Here is a 10,263-nt window from a genome sequence, read left to right on the forward strand (position 1 = left end):
TGGGACCTGAAGTGACTGTTAGAGCCAGCAAGGCTGAGCATCCATGATCTCCTTCTCTTCTTGCCCTAATTCCCAGACTCTACTCATGCTTTTGTGGCACAGGCACTTGCGCATGCTTTTTTTTTTTCCCCAAACAGGTACCTGCTGGAATAGTGCATAATCATGCCTACTCTGAGCAATAGCTGATTATTTTCCCAGTTGGAGCCCATTATCTACAATCTTCCTAGTTGTGTGATTTTTTTAAAAAAATCTTTGCTCGCTAAAAAAATTAAACAAACTTGGGTAGTAGCAGTTCTGATACTAATATGGCCCAAGAGCTGGTTTCTGTACCTTTCCTCTCCTCTCACAGGGCTCTCCCAAGCCCACTTATCCCAGCCCCAGGATAAAGCTTGTCCTCTAGGAGTAAGGATAACTTTTTTCTCCACTAGCAGACAGGACTAGGTTGTTCTATGCTTTTACTGCTTATAGTATTGCTTCCTATAATATGTGGGGGGAAGGGAGATATACCCAGTAATAAGCAAGCACATTCACTGCAGAGCAATATATACTGTGAAAACTTAAATGCTAAAAGAAGTTGGATAAAACTGAATTTTCAGTTTATTCTCCTGGTTCACACATAGGAGATTTTCAGAGAAATTGAGGAGACCAGACTTGAAGTTCCTCATTCTTAGAGGTTTTTTTTTTATTATTGAGTTTAAGAAAACAGTCTGATTGTTATTTTTTTTTCAAAGCAAAAGGAGAAGTAATTTAATTCTTCCCCTCTATATAAGAGGGGGGAAGAATTATATACTCATGCTTATAGATGCTGGGCTTAATAAACTGAAGCTTCTTACTGGTAGCATCACAGCAGTATCCTAATCAGAGCCAAAAGTGACACTGATCACACTGCATTTCTGTCCTCAGTTCACCCAGACAGGTGACAGACCCCTTAAAAACACATCATCGTCGTTGCTGATGATGATATCCTGTCAAACACAAGAAGAGCAGTAGCACGACTGTGGTGGCTGCTGCATGCTTAGCAGGACATACCTGTCCTTGTCACTCCACGCTCCCAGCTCAGAGGAAAGGGACTGAAGTGTCTCATTCCCCTGGGCCAAGTTCACCTGCTCCAGGTGAGCTGCTGCCAGCGGACGTGAGTGCAGAAGCAGTGGTGAGGCGATGATGCACCTACCATGCATGTGCTAAGAAATAACAAAGCAAGGATACTAAGGTGAAAAACTCCTGAAGCTGGATCCTCGCGCAGCTCCCAGGGGGGCCCAGGACCTACACCCTGTAGTCATCCAGGAATGGAAGAGGTTTCTTCTTGCAGAGCCAGGTTGTGGTAACAGAAAGTAGAACAGAAATTTTTAAAAGACTGTTTCAGGCTGATATATAGAAGAGTTAGAGATAGAATTTCTAGTTCTGAGTATGAGGACAAGGTCATAAATAAGAAGGTAGACAGTAGAACTACAGCAAATGCCTGCGCATACTGCAATAAATCGCAACTCAAAGATTAACTGGTATGGGTGTACCAGCCAAGCTTTTCTACTATGGCATGGGCTTTAAAAAAGTCCTTAAGTATTTCACCTGGTTGAGGTTGTACCAGAAATCCTGGTGAATACATCCTGAGACCTGAGAGCGGATACGGTGACCAAATGGCCAGGATTTCTTTCCAAGGCAATGAGGAAGGGGCGACCAGACTTTCCCCAGCACTGCTATGCACAGGCTATGCCGTGGTAATTTGGGAGTCCACCTTCAGTGTCTTTTCAGACTTTTTTTTGGTTAACAAAATAGTGAAACATGTGAGCTCTTGTCTACTAAAAATTGGAGTAAATCCAGAGTAATGTCATGGGGGTCATAAAACAGTCTGTAAATAACCACTGAAAACCCGGGCTATATTAAAACTGGTGATCTGTGATTAAAAAAGTTATCACTCCCCTCAGTGTCTATACCTACATCCAGGTGACATGTTGTCCCCTCCACGGGGATGGCTGGGATGCAGCAGCTGACTTGGCAACTGCTGCTGTAATAAAATATTTTCCCTCGGAATCAGAAAGTATTAAAAACATACTGACAAAATGCACCCTGCATTTTTCTCATGTAATAAATCTGCTTTTATATTTAAAGACCACACTTCTTCCCCTGGCAGGACATAACTGTGGAATATTTCTTCCCTCAGAAGACACTGTACCAGCCCGATTTCTGGAGGGCCTGTGAAGGGGCAATGCAGAAGTGCAAAAGAGGAGCTTTGTGCAGGTTGCTGCTGGTGGAGGCACAGGAGATGTTCAAGGGACACTCACGGGCTTTGCTGAAGACACTACAAGAAGCCAGCCATTGCACAGCTGGCAGACTCAGCTGGCTAATGCAGGACGGAGGTCTGCCAAAGCCCTCCCTGCCCTGGGAAAGGACTGTCACTCGGTCACGTTAAACATTTCCTGCATTCCCCATAGTGCATGGGCTCCCACTCCAACACGCTTCTGAGCACAGCCCAAGGCAGGTGAAAGCATTTACTCACACTCTAAGATCCCTACAGAATCTGTACAGGCTGTTGTGACCTGTCCTTAAAACCCTTTTGACTCAAGCTATTCAGATAACATCTTCTGTTGAGGGGCGGGAGTATGAGAAGGAAACGAAGGCAATTTCCAGGTGCACTCTGCCTTTGGGGCTGCTGCCTGGCTTTAGAGGACATGGAGCTGTTCCCTGAAAGGGGTAACCAGAAATAACTGCAGCCTTACATGACATCTGCAGCCAAGTCTCAAACATCGATGACAAATATCTTGCCTTGAATATAATTTTGGCTATTCTATTTAATAAAGACATCTATTAACTAATTGTCTGCCGGTGGTTATACAGCACTCCCAAACACAGCAGAATCAGAACTCGTGGTGCGAATGGTAGCTGCCTCTTTTTCCTGTATTTTTTGCAAAATAATTCTGGGTAGGCACACAGAGAAGCAAAGGCTCTGAAACACATTTAATTAGGTAAGCTGAATCTGCAATGTAGAATTTGGAAGCTGTCCAGGTTCGGGATGGATAATTCAGTAATCTGGCTGGGTGATCGTGAACTCTGCTGATTTATGTGTGAATCAACTGCTGCTCTTCTGGGTTTCCCTTTCCCTCCAGCCCAGTAATTCATTTGACCACCCATGCTCCCATCTAAAGTTTCTGGGGTTTTCCACATTGCCATCCCTCTCCCCCAAAACACACACGCACGCTTGCTTTTTCAGGACCGGTTTTGCAGGGGTAGAGAAATGGAGGTGTGCAGATTAGCAAGACCATCGCTCTCGATAGGTAATGGGGCCATGGAGGAGATGACTTCCCAGGTCCCCAGTCCTGTGTGATTTCTGCTGTATCCTCCTAACCAAGAAGCCCCCTGTTCAAGGGAGGGAAGAGGGCTCTGTATGTCTCTTGCTGTGGCCCTCGCTGATATTTATTTCCCTGGAAGCAGGCTGTAGAAATAACAAAAATCAAAGGGACAAGACTACAACTTACACAAGGGCTGAGAAGCTTCTTAAAGCAGCCCCAGGGTCATCGCAGTCATTGAGATATTCTGAATTAGAAGCGCTGTATGTGTGTCAAAGGGTACTCTGATGAAGAAACACACATTATCCTTCATATTGGCAAAGTAGTGTCTGGGACAAGCTTGCACAATATTGAACTGAAGGTGTCTGTGGCCCTTGCCCGGGTAACTGCACCCACACTGTAGACTGCTCACAGGTTGAGGCTAATTCACTAGAATCCCGGTCACCATCTTATAATATTGTCTGAAAAGGGCTGGAAGTGTGTCACATCCCCTGCACGCTCCTGTCTGGGGGCCAGAGACAAAACCCAAGCTGGGCCGTTGGGCTGAGGGCAGCAGGGAAGGGGCAGGGCTCCCAGCCAGCACAACGATGGCTTCTGCTGCTGGAGGGACGGGGGAGGTCGGGAGCTGGGGGGGAATGTCTTCAGTGGAGGACAGAAAGCAAAGAGTCTTCAATTCTTGGAGGTGCACAGCAGATTGAAGAGAGGAGTCGCTGCCTGGCATTTTCTCTTGCAGCAGCAAACAGCTGGCCAGCTGCTGTGGAAGGAAACTCATCAGTTTGCTTACAGTGTCACCTGGAGCTCTAAAATAATTTTTATGTAGCTAGAAAATATTTGGGCTTAACTGACACTGGTAGTGCTGCAACCCCAGGGAAAAAGATGATGAGGGAGGGGGAGACAGGGCTGAAAATGCTGGAGACGTGCTGTGTTTGCACAGCAGGCTGCCAGTCCCCGAGCTGCTGTCATCACTCCTGCCTGCCTCGCAGAGCAGGTACTCGATGTACGCGTGCAGAATACGGCTGAGTAACTCATCTGTGCTCCAGAGGACGCTTCAGCTTCATCAGCCTGTGAGCAAGAATCAAGGCATGTCTTACAAATAAATAATTTTTGAATGACAGAACATGTGAAGGGTGATTTCAGAGGGCTTTGTGTGCTGGGTTGGGCTATTATGTGTGCAATAAGGTGCAGGCAGTGACTGAAGCTTTTCCGGCAGCTCTCTCCTCCCTCGTGTGAGTTCCCTGATACTCACTCACACGTTTGCTTTCACAGTGTAATCTGGCTTTCTGCAAGGAGTGCTCATTTCTCTCTGTCCTCTTGTCTAAGTTTTGCAAAGCTGTGAAAGCAGACTATCTCTAAGACATCTAACACTCAATTCCTTTTGGTTGAAAAGTTTGAGTTTCCATTTTGGGAAAGCAGTTGTGGTGTAGCTCCATTGCAGAAGGACTATTTAAAAGCCTGATGTCTCATGTCTCTTGAATTAATCATAGTTAAAAAAAGTTTATTTAGTATGTCAGAGAAAAACAAAGTGCAAGTCATGCATATGCAATATAAATTACCCATTCTATTCTAAAAACTTTCAACTCTCATGAAATTCCTTTGGTGGTACCTGGACCTATTAGCTGAGAAAGTTCTGCCTAAATCTAGTCTCTTCAAATCAGAACTGAGCCCATTTTTTTGGGACAGAGCAGGAAAGAGAACCTGTGCTTTATTGTTTTTAATAACAGAACAAGAAGTAAAAGAGTTTTCTTTTTCCAGGATTCTCCAGTGAGTATTTTTCACAACCAATATCTTTTCTTCTTTCAAGGTAAATATATTGCTCTCTTGCTGCTTGAAATATGAAGCCAAGAAATCTATATTAATCTCATCATTTTAAGCTGAAAAAACCACCTGTACTCCAAGAAGCTAACAAGAATAGATAGCTGACCAGCATCAAGGTTTCCACTGTGGTTTAACTCTTGCTGTATGCCTGCTGTCCAGACAATTCTTTTAATACAAAGGCCAGAGTGAAAGTGTTGGGTTTATATTGTATACGTGCACTTCAGCTGAAGTGAACTGAGCCATGGACAAATACTGACTCCATTCCTTCTAGCAAACGTCTCATTATTGTCTTACCAACACATACCAGCATCTTTTCTGCAGGATAGTCACCACCATTGCTCCTTCTGCACGCAAGGTGCACGTGCATGCAACCCAAAAGAAGAAACACCCCAAAGCAAGAACTGATGAAGCAGTAAGCAAACCCAAATGGCATAAAACCAGGTATTGTAGGAATATGGTGAGATTGGAATACTTAACTTACAGTTAACAACCCAATTTCCCATGACAGCAAGAGGCCATGCTAGAGCCACACTAACAACTTTTATTGTTTCTAACAAGTCTATTGTCACCTGAATTGTACATCAGAGGATCATCTGGGTCATGGATGCAACCTAGATTTAAAGGTCAGCCTACAAGTGACCCAACAACCATCCCAGTGAAATTCAAGAGATACACAGACTTCAGAGGAGTGAACAACTTAATCAATATCCCAAAATAACACAAATTCTATCCTGTGCTGTGAATAAAAGGATATTAAAAAGTTCAAAAGTTCTCTATTAAGAAGTACAAAGTTGCCTTAGTCCAAGGATCCCCAAACTAATATGTGTTAATAATAGCTGGATGGTTACTGTGTGCTTCCACAACAGGATAAAATGATGTAGAAAAGTTTCCAACACTGTTTACCGATGCATTAGGATGTGGTTTAGAAGGAATAATTTATTTTTAAAAGTATGCAATGGAGAGGCAGAGCTGCAAGGCAAGGTCACAGTCAGCCCCCAGCTGTGTGACACTTTCTTTGGGTACTCTACCAGGATAGCCTTAAGATTACCACCTTTTCTCCCAGCTTAAAGACGGACTGATGGACTGTCAGATTAGTCCTACCCCGAGCAGATTTGCCTTTCCCTTTTATCTCTCAGCTTTCACTGCCTTCTGCCTTTCTCCATCTGATTAGATGAATTATCAAAGCATATTTCTGTGCTGAGCAGAATACCCCATCCCAGTGCAGCATGGATGGATTTTCAAAAGAACCTAATCTTGGTTCTGACTAGGCTTTTGATGAACAGAGAAGACGAAGCCTCCTAGTCCCTGCAATGAATCCACCAGGCATTCCTGGTGGTTAACTGACGAGCATTCACTGTTCTGAAAGGCCTCCAAAATTTTGCTTTTTAAACCCAGGCTCCATCGCTATCACCTCTCTGTCTTCACTCCCTCCCCCGCACCTCCCTGCTGCCTCCTCGCCCTGAGCCTCTCCCCGACGTCTGCCACTGCCGCCTTGCCCCACATCTCTCGTGCTCCTGCCTGGATCTCCTGCAGTCAGGGCTGGAGCCAAGCCAAGCAGCCTTGGTGGAGTTTATCAGCTCAGGATCTGCCAGCAATAGATCTTGGCCCTCGCCGGGGCCGGCGTACCTTGCCACCAAGGCGTGCCTCTGCTGTTTGAGGCAACGTGGGCATCGAGGAGCCTCAATGTCACCCAAAGCCCACAGGGACCTGCGGTGCCATTCCTTCCAGCCATGCCATGCCGCCTCAGGAGCCTCTGTGCAAATTACTACGTCTACATATCACAGTGATCTGCCCGTCTAAAATAGTAGCTTCGGTCTTGAAGTCGGTATGAGGATGATGCTGCACCCAGATTAATGAGCACACTCACTCTCAGCAGGACCAATTAGCCAGGGTAGGCTGGTGGGTTAATTCAGTTCCAGAGTTGGCTTGTTTTCCAGTTGTGACCTTGTTTGCCTCTACTTTAGGTATCTTTGCATGCTGTCACACTGCACCTCGAGACCTGGCAGCATCCACGCCACTTCTGAAACGCCACTTAGTCTTTTAGTTCATACAAGCCTTGTCACACTGAAAGGAGCTATACATAAATATGTTTGAAATATCTAGGCACCAGCACACTTCTGTACATAAATATGTTTGAAATATCTAGGCACCAGCACACTTCTCAGGTGGTTTCAGGAATCCAGCCCACACAGCCATTTAATGCCAACCTGAGAGAGGCTGATTGCTGCTTCATGCAAAACCTGGACTGACGCATTGATTGATGTATCTATCACAAAAGAAGTAAATCAAATTGAAGCATAAAATACAAGAATCAAATCAAAATACTAGTGATCACCATACCACTAGTTCATATGATGAGGGCACAGCTAGAATGGGCACCTAGAAGACTGCAAATCCACCAGAAAATACAAGTTTGGTGACAAGCCCTGAGAACTGCTTACATTTATTTGAAGAACAAAATCCTGTCAGTCTCCCTTGTTTGCTCTTGAGGGGGGAAACACTTAAAAGATGTACATAAAGTCTTCAAGAAAACAGTTTAAATGAGGTGACTGTCTTCAGATTTACTTTCAAAATAAATTCCCTTACACTGGGTTCATAGTCACAAGGCACAAGGCAGTGGTAGCAAAAAATTTAGTAGGCTTTTACCATAAAGACAAAATCTTAGCCAAAAAAGAGATAAAATTTTAAAAAGTGGGGAGAAAATTGCTCATTATACCTGCAATAATCTGAATTACTGTACCATATCCATATTTTAGTATTACCTAGTCATCAAGGTTGAAATATCTTATTATTGCCATACTTCTCCAAGAAGCAACTGTATTACTAAAGACATTACAAAAAAAATGGAATTTTCATGATTAGTAGGAACAATGTAGCAAAACAAAAAAAAAGGGGGGGGGGTTTATTCAGTATCTTTGAGGGACAGATAAAACCAGATTTCTGAAAAATTGTCTCTTTCATCTCTCAGAAAACTGAGCCTGTAATTATATTCTAGATCTTGGTGGAGACTTAGTATTTATATCATTGTTATGCACTTCTTCTTTATATGTATGTTAATGTGCAATTTTTTTGTTTTCATAATTTTTATTAATAGATGATTCATTTTGAGCAGCAGTAAAGGAATCTTGAAAATTTTTCATCTTTTTTCCCACACATTTTTGCAAATCCGGTCACAGCTTCGCATAGACCTGAGTTTGTAACCCAGTATTTTCAGTCCACCTATTTACAGAAACAATTTTGGGTTAGTGCGAAGTAACCACAGAAAGCTGCGACAGCCTTCATACTCGAGCAAAACTGTAAGGAGAGATGATTGAAAACGAGCTGCTGTTAAGAATAACTCCGTCAAATAGCAAATACAGATGTCATGGTTGCGCAGGGCGGGTTTTGTGGGAGGCTTTGGGAAGGCGGGGGGAAGGCAGGGTGGGGAGGTGCGATTATCCGGGGGCCCCGGCAGGGACGGGGTTATCGCTGGCGGGGACTCCTGCCAGGTCATGGGGTAATATTTCTCTGAAGCGGACAATCTGCAGGAGTTTAGTCATAATAAAACGGGATAAAGTGTGTTTTTGTAAACACGGAAAGGAGGCAGACTCACGCTGCGAAAACAGCTGCAAAAACTGTCGGCGTTTCGGAGTCTTTCTCAGCTTCAACTTTTAAGATATTTAATTCTTCATAGAATATTTAAACCATTTAAACCATGACCATGAGTAGAAATTTAAAGTCTGGGGTGGGGGGGAAGTATTTTCAAGGGAATATAGTGTTTGGGATTTTGCTTTTGCAAAATCTGGTAAAAATTGAGAGAATTGAGGGAAAAAAAGGAAGTAAACTTTTTTATCAGACATATTTTCCCACAGAACGATCAGTGAAGCAGAGATGCTTGTTTCAATTTGTGCAAATCTCCAGTTTAGGGAAGTACGTGAATATCACAGGGGGAGTTTCAAAATTAAATGTCCTGACCTCTCAGACCCAGATTCCGCACAGGGAAACCAAAAGGAAAACCTCGGGCACGGCTGGCACTTCCAAGATTACATCAACAACTGCGCTGCTTCACTCACCGTATACTCACTGTAGGGTGGCTATTTTTACCTGCAGCTGTAAGGCCGCAGCATCATGATAACTCCCTACGAAAGCGCGCGGGGCTTCGCTGTGTAGGTTCACCTGTGCTTGGGCTGATGGTTCAGCCTGCGCCCCACCAGCTGCCCTGGCCGGGCTCTGGGTAGCAATGTGGCACAGTCACTTTCAAAGCTTTGTTTCATACTATGTCAATGCCTTCTTTTTTTACTTCTAAAAGGGCTTCCATTTTTAATGCCTTAATTCCTGCTCAAATTTTAGAGATTTGTCAAATAAAAAAAATGCACGAGGGCACCTAAATGTTTAATCCAGCTCCGTGTCTACTACTAGATGACTTAGACGTCACTCAGAGACTCCTGCACAGATCAGAAAGCTTGTGCTCGCAGATCCCTTGCAGGACTAGGACCATCCTTCACGAGTTAAGAACAGCTCTCCGTGCTCAGCCACGTTTGGCTTTGGCATGTTGCATATGACAAGGCCAGCTGTACTAGTAGGGGTCTGGATGTCTAATCAGCTATCTCTGGCGTCCTCCCCCGTCCCCCAGCAGAACACATTTTTCCAGAGCCACTGATATTCCTGCAGCACGGACCTGATGTATGACTAGCGCCTTCAGGAGCTACTGCAATGCACGTACTTAATTTCATAGTAATAGTTACAGTAGCTCAAACCGATAACATTTACAGAGGATCTTTCTGCAAATGACTTGTATTTACAGAAATAAATTCCATTAGTGTTTCCTATTTTCAAACATTCAAATCTGTGAATATGAATGCTCCTGCATTTGTATAAAAATATCCTCAAGATGCTCATACTAAAACATTATTGAAACATCCACAAATATATATATATAGACGTGAGGCAAACACAGTATGAGAATTAAAGAAAAGAAATACAATAAATATTCTCTATCAGAGAAACACATGAAATAAATAGCTGCTTTTAAATTGCCTATTCAGCCCATATAACAGCCCAACAACTATATTGCTCAGGTAGATGGTCCCCTCAGCTACTTTCAGTTGAAGTACACAAAGTTGAACTTAGCAATTAGATAAAAAAGTTGAGCTACTTTCTAATTTCCACATGTTCCAGAATATTAAGC

This window comes from Balearica regulorum, chromosome 4 (assembly GCF_011004875.1).
Source record: "Balearica regulorum gibbericeps isolate bBalReg1 chromosome 4, bBalReg1.pri, whole genome shotgun sequence".
Taxonomy (NCBI): Eukaryota; Metazoa; Chordata; class Aves; order Gruiformes; family Gruidae; genus Balearica; species Balearica regulorum.